Source organism: Tupaia chinensis, unplaced genomic scaffold, assembly GCF_000334495.1.
Source record: "Tupaia chinensis unplaced genomic scaffold, TupChi_1.0 Scaffold000442_1, whole genome shotgun sequence".
NCBI classification, from domain to species: Eukaryota; Metazoa; Chordata; class Mammalia; order Scandentia; family Tupaiidae; genus Tupaia; species Tupaia belangeri.
The window spans coordinates 506,719-518,853 of record NW_006159947.1 but is presented as its reverse complement, the minus strand read 5'-3'; the positions used below and the strand labels follow the sequence as shown (position 1 = coordinate 518,853).

The following is a 12,135-nucleotide window of genomic DNA, read 5'->3' as shown; positions in this document are numbered from 1 at the left end:
CATCGCGCCCCCCATCCCCCCCCTGGCCTGGCCCAAGATCGGACCCTCCTGTCTCCGCACCGCGACTCTAGCATCGCCAGGAAGTTCCGCAGAATGAGCCCGGGGGCTGCCGTGTTCCGCGCGTGTCCACGCCCGAGGGCGCGCGAGTGGAGCGGCCGGTTTGACTGTTTCGTGGCTTTCATTTTTTAAAGCGAGCTTTGTGGCTGCAGTTTGGGGACTCGTCTATCTTCTGTCGCACAGATCTGGCTTCTTTGCGGGACACCGGGTCTAAGGGACCAGGACCGTAACAGGATTTGGGGGGGGGGAGGATCGTCCACATGTGCACCAAGCTTTCACCTTCGTTCTGCCCTCGCTTTTACTTCTGGGACAAACGGCACGTTTTCACAAATTCCTACCCTCTTTCCCGCATCTCGAACCTGCGGCACGGAGTTGGAGTCACGGGGCGCTCCCTCCAGCAGACGCCCCCCTCGCCAAACCTCCAAGCGCACTTTTCCGTTCGTGCCGGCGAAGGAAATAAAAGAACGAAATTAATGATAATTGAGCAGCTCTGAACTTCTGTTCGGGCAAAGAAACACATTTATTTAAATGATGCGTCCCCTGTGGGCTATTTGCAGGGGCACAGATCCTCGGGCGGCGTAAGTGCCGTAGGAAACCGGTGTTATGTGAAACCGGGGCTCCACTCCGGCTTCCCTTTTACTGCGTCCTCAACTTCCTCTCTCGGTTTACGGGTCTGTGTGGGTACGATCGGCGGATCTCAACCTGTTTGTCAAACAAGCCGAATGCCTGTGTCACCGAGTTAAATGTTGGCAAGTTGAGTGAAAAAATGAACAACGCGTTCTGGGCACCGGCCGTACCAGCCTGCGATCGGAAGCGTTTTCCGCTTCGCAGTGGTCCGGTCAGTTCCAGAAGAACTTTTTGTTTTTTTTTTTTTAAACTCTAAATGAATCAATTTCTTTTTTTCAAATCTCAGCTGAAATATATACACCAAGCGAAGAATGACTTCTAACTTCTCATTTGAAATATTGGGCTGAGCATTTCATTATGAGACTGTAAAAATAAATGTCCCACATTTTATACGTGGGATTGTACATTTCTAACGCTGTCGATATTTTATTTATAGCTATTTCTTGGGGGGCAATCATACGCTGTTAAGTCCAATCAAATTAAGTTTGGGCTCTTATCAACAAACATGCTACAGGGACAGTTTTTCCCGACTTAGCTGAAGACCTTGAGCCTACGGGAAATTGACAGGAATGTTTATTTACAAAAAGTATTTTGTTATCAAGCTTAAAGTGTGTTTTTGGTTTTGTTGTTTTAAATCTACTTGTCTGTTAGGGATGCTGTTTGGACTGTAAGTATATTCTAAGTAATTAAGGGGGAAAGTCCCGTGGAAGAACCACAGCAAAAATGAGATATAATTATGCTCATGATGATAAAACTTCAAGGACACATTTACTGCTAACAACTTTCCCAGAACCACGCCTCTTGATATTATTTCTGTTAAAATGCAGAGGAATTTCATGACATCACAGCTGCTTAACGTTCTGCAGCAGCAACCTTCCAGGGCCCCCCAAAGGGTCGCGTTTCCCTCCTTATCCAGCTGTTCTTTGATAGCATTAATATTTTAAGCCATGATTTGTTGGCGCTTACCTCTCATTAATTACACTGTCCGTGTCACCGCGGGGTTCTTTTCCTTAGGACACCAGCTATAATTAATTCCCTCATTCAAAGCTCTTGTCTGTTTGACTTATTCGAAGGGCGGTTCGCCCAAATGTAATGGGATGATATTTACTACTGGAAAATAACCAAACCTCCAAGTTACCGGGGACTTCAGAGAGCTGATGTGGGTGGACCTCGGCACAACCGTGCACCATGCTGGTCCTAATCCACGCTACCTTTAAAACCACCAGAGCCCACAGCCAGGAGGGCTTCACAGGGGGAAGGGGTGTTTGGTTTCTTAACGCAGAAGATCTCTTCAAACTTCACACGGACACGTTTTAACTTCAGAAGTGATGCTCTGAGATGCTCTTTACCAACCGTAAGGGAAGATACACTTTCTTTTTTCTTTTTAGGTTTGTAAATATCCAAGATTTCTGCTATCCTATCTCTATGGATCTTTTAATAGTAAAAGAAGACCCAAAAAGTTCTCTGAAACACCTCTCTAGAGAGAAGACATGGAGATAGAAAACAGAAACTGCAGCAGATCTGGGGGATCGTGTAGAGGTTTTTAGAAATTCTATATTTTTCCTTATCTCAGAAACACAAACCGCATGTTTGGGTGAGGGACGCAATAATAACAGATCTTTTCTCCAGTCCATGTTCTCCTGTGGCCTTGCCTCCAGGAAATTCTGGAGGAAACGAGTTAAATGATATGATGTCTGGGATTTGCTTTAATAAACACAATTTGCCTTAAAAGAAAGGAGGCAAGGAAAAGGGGGAGAGGGGAGGAAAGAAAGGGAAGAAAGAAAAAAGAAAACAATGGAAATAAGATGGGGGTAGGAGAAACTGAAAGGCACCCAGTAAGGCATTGATCATTCTCACGCCTAAAATCGAAATGCAATTCTATTTGATGTTTGAATCAAATGTTCATAGTAATTGCTTCTTAACGGATAAAATAATGTCATTGCATGAAACAAACACTGGTCTATGCTTTCAAATCTCAACCTGCTTACTTCTCTCTCTCTCTCTTAAGAATTATTTTATTTAATTTTAATTATTTATTTTAATTTGACCAGAGAGGGGAAGAGTGAGGAAGAGGGACAAAGAGGGAGGGAAAATGAAAAAGCAAGCCAGCAGATCCAGGACTCCTGGTCGACCAGGTGGGAGTCCAGCACCCTTAACCTCCACGCCACCTGCTGCTCTCTCTCTCTCTCTCTCTCTCTCTCTCTCTCTCTCTCTCCTTGCAGTAGAATGATTTGAGAAAAGCAAAAGTAGACAAGTGAAGGAAAAAAAACAACGCAGATGCATGAGAAGGCATTGAGAATTAACCCACACTAAGGGAAGAAAAACTCAAAGTACAGAATGAAAAACAAAATGTTTTTAAAAAGCAAGCAAAATGAAAAAGGACAATTCACTTTGACTACCAAAGTCCTCTCCAGCTCATCTGCATTGGACCCAGAAACAAAATACAAAACAAGAATGTTTCTCAACCCTTCCTCAAACCCTTGCCGTGCGATGAACTTTCTTTGAATTGCTTTGCCCAAGGCTTTAATGGAACTCTCCTTGGATCGCTCACCATAAATCTCATTCCAGGCCACTGTCAATCTGAGTTGTTTGGAAGGTATTTTTTGTCAAAGTGACTTTGGTACATTTTTACCATCAGAGAGTAGAGAGATACCCAGAAGGTGATGTGGGCCCGGGGCCTGCAGGCCCTGCTCCACCCTTCCTCTGGCCTGGGCTTTCTGCCTCAGTCTCTATAAAGAATGGGGGAAAGTGTTTCTCAAACCGTAATGCAATAGCTGGGTTCTTGTTACAACACTTATTCTCTCTCTCTCTCTCTCTTTTTGCTAACAAGTTTTGGTTTCTTGTTTTGTTTTTACTTTTTTTTTTTTTTTTTTTTGGAGAGATTTTTCACTGTAGGGCGCGTGCGCTCGCCAGACAGACAGAGAGAGACATAGAGACAGAAATCGAGAAATCACCCCCCAGAGGGGATGGTCACGCCGCAATCCCTTCTCCTCCATTCTCCTCTCGGGATCCTGGGCACACACGCACATGTGCCCGGCGTGAGTTTAATCCGCCGGGTCCAGGACTTGAACCATGGTTGACTACATGGGAGTCCAGTGACATAGCCATTACGCTAACTGCTGGTCCCACGAGTTTTAATTTACTTACTTGTTTCGTTTCTAGTATTTTTCTTTTACTTTATTTATTTACAATGCTTATTCTTTTTTTTTTTTTTTTTGGAGAGATTTTTCACTGTAGGGCGCGTGCGCTCGCCAGACAGACAGAGAGAGACATAGAGACAGAAATCGAGAAATCACCCCCCAGAGGGGATGGTCACGCCGCAATCCCTTCTCCTCCATTCTCCTCTCGGGATCTTGGGCACACACGCACACGCGCCCGGCGTGAGTTTTAAGCCACCGGGTCCGGGACACGAACCGCGGTCGACTACGTGGGAGTCCAGCGACATAGCCATTACGCTAACTGCTGGTTCCCTACAATGCTTATTCTGACACACAGACTCTGCAACACTGCCCAAGATGCTGCATTTCTCACCTGCTCCCGGGTGATGTTGAGGCTGTTGGTTTGAGGAGCAGACTCCGGAGCCCCCTGGACTTCTGTGCCCCTTGTCCCCAACCACAGGGGAAGTAGGGAATGGAGCCAAAGGGACTTGTCCCTACCCCAAAGCCCGTTTCCTTTCTTTCTGTACCACTGGCTGGGTCCTGGTTCCCAGCGCCACCTTCTCAAACAGGCCAAATGACAGGCCAAACCGTGCCTCTTTCTGGTCGAAAGAGATTCGAGGGAGATCTACGTGCAGGCTGGGCTGTCCACACACGCATTTGAGTGGCCACCTGCTGGGCAGGAGGAGTCAGGGATGGGAGAATGGAGCTGCTGGGGGGAAGGCAGATACCAGCCAGTGGCTTTCCTGTCTGTGTCTGTCCCTGGCCTGTCACAGAGGTCAGTGGAGACTTATTGCCTTGTACATCATGGTAACTCCTAAACAGTCACAGAGGAAAGAGCGAGTGATTGAGTCAACCACAAAATGAGTGTCCTCCCTTAGGAATTCCATTGCATCTAACACACCACACTGTGATTCTTTTTTTTTTTTTTTGGAGATGTTTTGCTATAGGGCGTGTGCATTCGCCAGAAAGACAGAGAGAGACAGAGAGATATAAAGTGAGAGATCCCCCCCCCAGGGGGGATGGCCACGCTGCAATCCCTTCTCCTCCATTCTCCTCTCGGGATCTTGGGCACACACGCACATGCGCCTGGTGTGAGTTTAAGCCACCGGGTCCGGGACTCGAAGTAGTTGACTCTGGTTTGAGCCCCAGACCTGGTGCCAGGTTTTTGCTATAGAGTATGACCACACTGTGCTGCTGTGTTAAGGTGTCTGTATTCTTCCTAAGTCAGACTTTTCCTCATTATGGTATCCTGGGACCCAGCAGAGTCATTGGCACATACCAGGTACTCAGTCACAGTTGAATAAGTAACAGATTGCAACGTGCGGCTAGTTGAGAACTTGCTGCAGCTGGGTAACATCCATCCCGCACCCCGACGGAGACACAGCAATGGGGAGCAGGGTGAACTGCCGGGCAGTGGGTGTCGCAGAGACGTCTCCTGCTGATTTCCCTGAAACTGCAGCTCAGGAGGGACTGCGTGTGCCCAGCCACACCGGCACCCTGCCGAGACCATGCTCCACAGACTGGGACCACACAGGAGGCCGCTTCAGTCCAGGTCCAACCTAAAGGCCAGGGTAGTGGCTTGGGCCTATAATCCCAGCAGCTCAGGAGACTGAACCAGTAGGATCGTGAGTTCAAGGCTGGCCTGGGCAATGTAGAAAGATCCTGTCTTAAAACAATCTAGGTGTTGTGACACACACCCGTGGTCCCAGTGGGGAGGCCGAGGCAAGATCATGACACAGAGAGACTCCATCAAAAAAAAAAAAAAAACCATGGATCAGCAGACAGCATAATGGCTATGTCACCGGACTCCCATGTAGTTGACTCTGGTTTGAGCCCCAGACCTGGTGACTTAAAATCACTCCAGGCATGTATGCATGTGTGCCCAAGATCCCGAGAGGAGAATGGAGGAGAAGGAATTGGAGCGTGGCCATCCCCCCTGGGAGGTGATTTCTTGCTTTCTCTCTCTCTCTGTGTTTCTGGTGAGTGCACGTGCCCTATAGCAAAAACCTCTCCCCCAAAAAATAGTAAAAAAAAAAAAAAACAAACAATTCCAGTATGTCAGCAGTGACAAAATAGGGCAGTGACCAGCTCAACTTACCTGGAGATGTGGGGACATTTGTCCAAGAAAATAGTCTATAATGCAGAGAAAAATGGTCAGTACACAGGGAAAAAAAAAATTACTCTGGTTTTGAGTCAGACAAGGCTGGCTTCAGTGTGCTTTTCCATCATGTGACTGTAAGCAAGGTCATTTGCACTTACTGACCCTCAGCTTTTGTGTCTGTGAAGTGAAGGCGGTGGGAGGGACTCCTTCCTACCTTGAAGGATTGTTGCAAGGACTTAGAATAAAACATGTGGTCTGGACAGCACTGGGGCTTCCTGAGCAGGTGTGTTCGCCATAACCCACAACAAGTTAGCTTGACTCTACGGCCTACTAATCACAGCGAGTTTCCCACTAACCAGAAAGGCCCAGTCCCTTATTAATTGGAATAAATTAAATATCGTTCCCTGTCGTTCTGTACTCATTAACTGTGCCCAACCCAGAACACTGGCAATTGAATGTTGATTATTCACCGTTAGAGCTGTTCTCTGGAGACGTGGCCATGCTGGGGAAAGGGGCGGATGAAGGTGGGTGTCAGACGATCACTGCGGAAGGACAGGCCCTGCTGGACAGACCTTATTTCCATCAAATTTCTCCAAGGTGTAGCCCCAAGCACAGGTGGGCATTTAATAAAGTATCTGATTAGTCTGTGATTCCAATATTACATGAGCAGAGATGTAATTTATTAACCTGGGCTCCTGGCATCCTTCCAGGGCCTATATACTAGAATGACATTTTTCATGCCGAAATATAAATTCAATTAATTGGCATCCATAGTTAATTGAAACTTCCTTGACAGTAGATGGATTCTCCCCAAACACCACCCCTTTGTCAGCAAGGGGCATTTCATCTGGAGTGCTTGCAGACTGAAGAGAGGCCAGCCCCAATTCCTGGGGCTCCCCAAGGAGCTGGCTTTCAGCAGGGGTTGGAGTAGCGCGGAACGTGAACTGACCCTGGGAAAATGGTAAGTTGTTGCTCAATAGCCCTGAGTTCTCTTAGTGGGGAAAAGATTTTTAAGAGAAGAAAGAAAACACTATGAGTTCTTGTCTCCTCTCTGTCTTCCTTCTCCCATTACGCTTTTACCAGCCATCACAGAACGCTTTATAAAAAATAACAAGTCGCCCTTACGGTTTGTAAGCCCTGTGGGATTCTTTTGAAAGCTGCTATATAATCGCTGTCAACCCTATCTTTTACTTTAATTTTTCTCCTCTGACAGTCCGTGTTTGGCCAGCACTCTTGGTAACGTAGCGAGTGAATGAAGCAAAAGTGCTGCCTCACTCCTGTGGGTCAACCAACCTTCCAGTCTCAAGAATACAGAATGCATTTTTTTTTTTTTTTTTGGCCAGGCAACAAAATCTCTTATTATGTATTTATTTATTTATTTGTTTATTTTTGGAGAGGTTTTTGCTATAGAGTATGTGCACTCGCCAGAGAGACAGAGAGATAGAAAGTGACAAATCATCCCCCAGGGGGGAATGGCCACACCACAATCCCTTCTTGTCCGGTCTCCTCTGCATCTTGGGCACGCACACACATGTGCCCGGTGTGAGTTTAAGTCACCGGCTCCCGGACTCGAACCGCGATCAACTACATGGGCGTTCAGCTACATAGCCATTAGGCTAACTGCTGGTCCCATGTATGGAGTTTTCAAATTACTTCTTCTATCTCTCTATACACAGGCAAATGTAAGTGTGCTGATACTGTAACTTGCAAACTTGATTATTGCCTATAGAAGGGAAAGTTATCCCCAAAACATGCTTACCAGGAGGCCAAAGCATCTGCCCACCCCCTAGAACATGGAGATGAATGTGAGAGACAGGTTGACCCCCATCTGAATCTTCATTCACCACCATTGGACAGCCTTTCTCCAGGCCCAGATCAGCAGGACATTTCTTGCCAACAATCATAAAGTGTCCAAGAAGACTTTCATCGTCGTCTTCTGCTTCAGAAATCTGGGATATGTTTCTTGGGTATCACCAGAAAATGTATTGGCGCTTGAAGGGAAATACCATGGAAAGCAAGACACCGGTCATCCTTGAAAAGGGTTTTGGCGGGGATTTCCTTGCGGGTGATCTTCCCGAAGATCATGTCAGCACCAGGCTGGGCGACCTGAGCCTTGGTGTTCTCATCTGCCATCCTGGCCTCTCTCCCACAGGGTGGCCAGGGAAAAGTCTCAAAGAGCCAGAATGCATTCTTGACCTTGGCTTGCAACCAACTGCTGGGAGTTCTTTGAGGACATTGGCCAAAGAAGTTGAATGGAATAGGCACAATCACAAGTGTGGCTGGAGGGCCAGCATTGGATCCCACAGTCAACCGTGTTGCTCGAGTTCCAAAGCCAGTGGCTAGGAAAACATCTGGCCCCGTGTGCATGTGAGCTCAAAATCCCAAAGGGGGAGTGGAGGCGAAGGGATTGTGGCATGGCCATCCCACTGGAGGCGATTTCTCACTTTCTCTCCCTGTCTCTCTTCTGCAAGCACACATGCCCTAGAGGAAAAAGAAAAATATGTGGATTGAAAAAGGAACTCAGTGTAACACACTCCTACAGCAAATGGGTCAATAGTAAAATCTTCATAAATGACAATACCAGTGCTTAACACGTAGCATGCCCACCATCCTACCCTGAGATTGGCTTTGGGGATTCTTTCTGTTTTACGTGCTCCACCTTCTGATTTATTCAACCATTCATTCAGTAACCACCCTCCCTTTACACTTCTTTAATATACTCTTTGTAGTCAAGGACAAAAAAGTGCCTTCATCTTCCCGAAGATCATGTCAGCACCAGGCTGGGCGAGCTGAGCCTTGGTGTTCTCAACTGCCATCCTGGCCTCTCTCCCACAGGGTGGCCAGGGAAAAGTCTCAAAGAGCCAGAATGCATTCTTGACCTTGGCTTGCAACCAACTGCTGGGAGTTCTTTGAGGGCATTGGCCAAAGAAGTTGAATGGAATAGGCACAATCACAAGTGTGGCTGGAGGGCCAGCATTGGATCCCACAGTCAACCGTGTTGCTCGAGTTCCAAAGCCAGTGGCTAGGAAAACATCTGGCCCCGTGTGCATGTGAGCTCAAAATCCCAAAGGGGGAGTGGAGGCGAAGGGATTGTGGCATGGCCATCCCACTGGAGGCGATTTCTCACTTTCTCTCCCTGTCTCTCTTCTGCAAGCACACATGCCCTAGAGGAAAAAGAAAAATATGTGGATTGAAAAAGGAACTCAGTGTAACACACTCCTACAGCAAATGGGTCAATAGTAAAATCTTCATAAATGACAATACCAGTGCTTAACACGTAGCATGCCCACCATCCTACCCTGAGATTGGCTTTGGGGATTCTTTCTGTTTTACGTGCTCCACCTTCTGATTTATTCAACCATTCATTCAGTAACCACCCTCCCTTTACACTTCTTTAATATACTCTTTGTAGTCAAGGACAAAAAAGTGCCTTCAGTTTGGCTTCTTTATAATATTGGGCTGGAAGTAGCGCCCGCAGTTGTAACCATCTGCAATGCGATTCCCATTTAGCATGTCAAAAATTAGGATTTAGTAATTCTTTAGTTTATATGTCACACCCCTGCCCCCTTGTCTTTATAAAAAGGCATAAAATGCCACAAAGTCTGAACTAAATTTAGTTTAACTTACTGGCGAAAGAATGATTTACTCCCCTGCACTTTCTCTATCTATCTGTAGACTGATTGATTTGTCTCTCTTGACTTTTCTTCTGGTTTGAGTAGAATTCCTCCCCTGTTATTCCAATAATAGCAGCCACTTTCTCCATCTGAAGGAACTATCAGCCATGGTCTCCATTCCTTGCCAGTTAGACATAAGCTGTGATTGAAGCAGTCAGGAGTCCTTATCTGTCTAGACTTCATGATTGGTTCAGAGGTAATCATGTGACTTAAGCATGGCCAATCAGAATCTTTCTATCTTAGTGAATTACCAGCTGCTATAACAGAATGCCACAGACTGGGTAATTTGCAAAGAAAAGGAATTTATCATTCACAGTTCTGGGGGCTGGAAGTCCCCAGGTGCATGGCACCTCCGTCTGGTGAGGTCATCCCATGGCAAAGAGCAAGTAAAGGACAGAGAGGGTGAACAGAGCATTGATTTTGTTATTTTTGTAACAAACCCATTCCCAAGATCATTAGCCACTTCCTTGATAGGAACTTTCATCCAGTCAACACCTCTTCAAGGTCCCACCTTCTGATATCACAGTGACAAGAAATTTCCACATGAGTTTTGGACAGGACTTTGAAACCGTAGCACCTTCCAGGAGTTTGATATGTGGGTAGTGAGGGGGAGGAGAGTGTCTCTTTCTTTTACATTGTGAACTGTGGGAGTGTTTGCTCAAGGCAAATACGTAATCCCTGCCGTACAGAGAAGGCCTGAGAATAAGGCCAATTTCCAGAGGCAAGACTAGAAGCAAAGGGGAAACATCTAAAAAACGTTTGCGTCCCTTGGGCTTGAAATTCACACTGTCCCCGTTATCCCTGGTACGGGAGAAAGCACATTCACTTTGGGCTTAAATGAGTCTGAGCTGGGCTTTGATCACATACGCAGTCATTGGAAGCATCTTGATTATGATAGTAAATATTAAGGAGATAGTTTTACTTTAATAAATAAGTTCAGCCTGCAATTGGGGAACAGCGAAGCTATTAACACAGACCAATATGAGACATAGCTTCAAGAGCTATGCCAGGAGGAGCAAATGTCTCATTCGTCTCGTTAAGCCTTTGGGGCTGCAAATTTCAAGCTGTAGGTCGTAACACACTGACTAGGTCATGACATAAATTTAGCGGCATTTTTTAAAAAGATAGAAGACGGTGCCAGCAGGCAGCATAGTGGTTAAGGCACTGAACTCCCACATGGCTGGCCACGGTTTGAGTCCCAGACCTGACAGTTTGAAAATCACACTAGATACATATGTGAGCTTGCATGCCCAAAATCCCAAGAGGAGAATGGAAGAGAAGGGATTGCGGCAGCATGGCTGTCTCCCTGGGGGATGATTTCTCACTTTCCTTCTCCGTTCCTGTTCTCATCCTATGGCAAAAACCTAAAAATAAATAAATAAATAGAAAAGAGGAGAAAATAGAGAGTACATTGCATATAGTGAAGATGAATTTAGTTGCATGATATGTTCATTTAGGCACATGCATAACAACATAGATAGTGATAAAGGATTTTTTTCTACTGAGAAACAGGATTAAAATATTTAAAAGTCACTACTTAGGGGAAAAAACCCTGCCTTATAACATTGAATAGAGTAGAAGGGTAAAAAAAAAAAAAAATAAAGCACATTACTCTATTCATATCTTTTAAGAATAGAACTATTTTCTGTAACTGATAGTCTGTCCTTCCTTGTCAGGAGGGCACCTGTAGGAGAGATGGGTGGGACCCACGTTGGGAATTGAGATAGGTAACTCAAGAAGTGCCAAACCCTTGGGACCAGCAGTTAGTGTAATGGCTATGTCACTGGACTCCTATGTAGTTGACCGCAGTTCGAGTCCTGGACCCGGTGGCTTAAACTCACGCCGGGCACATGTGCGTGCGTGCCCAAGATCCCGAGAGGAGAATGGAGGAGAAGGGATTGTGGTGTGGCCATCCCCCCTGGGGGGTGATTTCTCGCTTTCTGTCTCTCTGTCTCTCTCTGTCTTTCTGGCAAGCACACGCGCCCTATAGCAAAAAGCTCTCAAAAAAAAAAAAAAAAAAAGAGAAAGAAAGAAAAGAAAAGAAAAGAAAAGAAAAAAGGCAGACTAACTCTGCTTTTGACTTTGCCCTGAATTCCCAGACACCCTCCCATCTCACCTGGACTTGGAAAAGAGTAACCACACACATTCCTCTCACCAACTGCTTCTTAAGTTTGGGTCCCTTTTGTACCCACACTCCACTGGGGCCAATGGGACAGCTTTCTCTCCTTTCAGAAGGAAAATTTTGCCATAGGTACATGCACTCACCAGAGAGAGACAGAGAGACAGAGGGAGAGAAATTACCCCCAAGGGGCAAGGCCACACCCACAATCCCTTCTCCGTCTCTACTTCTCGTGATTTTGGGCACATGTGTGTGCACACATGCACACAGTAGGATTTCAGGCTGCCAGGTATAGGACTTGAACCACGCACGGGTTAGCTATGTGGAATGCTCTGGGCTGGCCTCCAGCTTTCTCTTTATTTCCAGGGATCAAGGACTTCCTTTATCATGATTTGAATT

At 46.1% G+C, this 12,135-nt stretch overlaps 1 pseudogene; it reads right to left on the bottom strand.

Annotated features, from left to right (window-relative positions):
* Positions 1-8,076, bottom strand: part of LOC102498375 (histidine triad nucleotide-binding protein 1 pseudogene) — a 12,788-nt pseudogene extending 4,712 nt beyond the window's left edge.
* Positions 8,077-12,135: the final 4,059 nt, after the last annotated feature.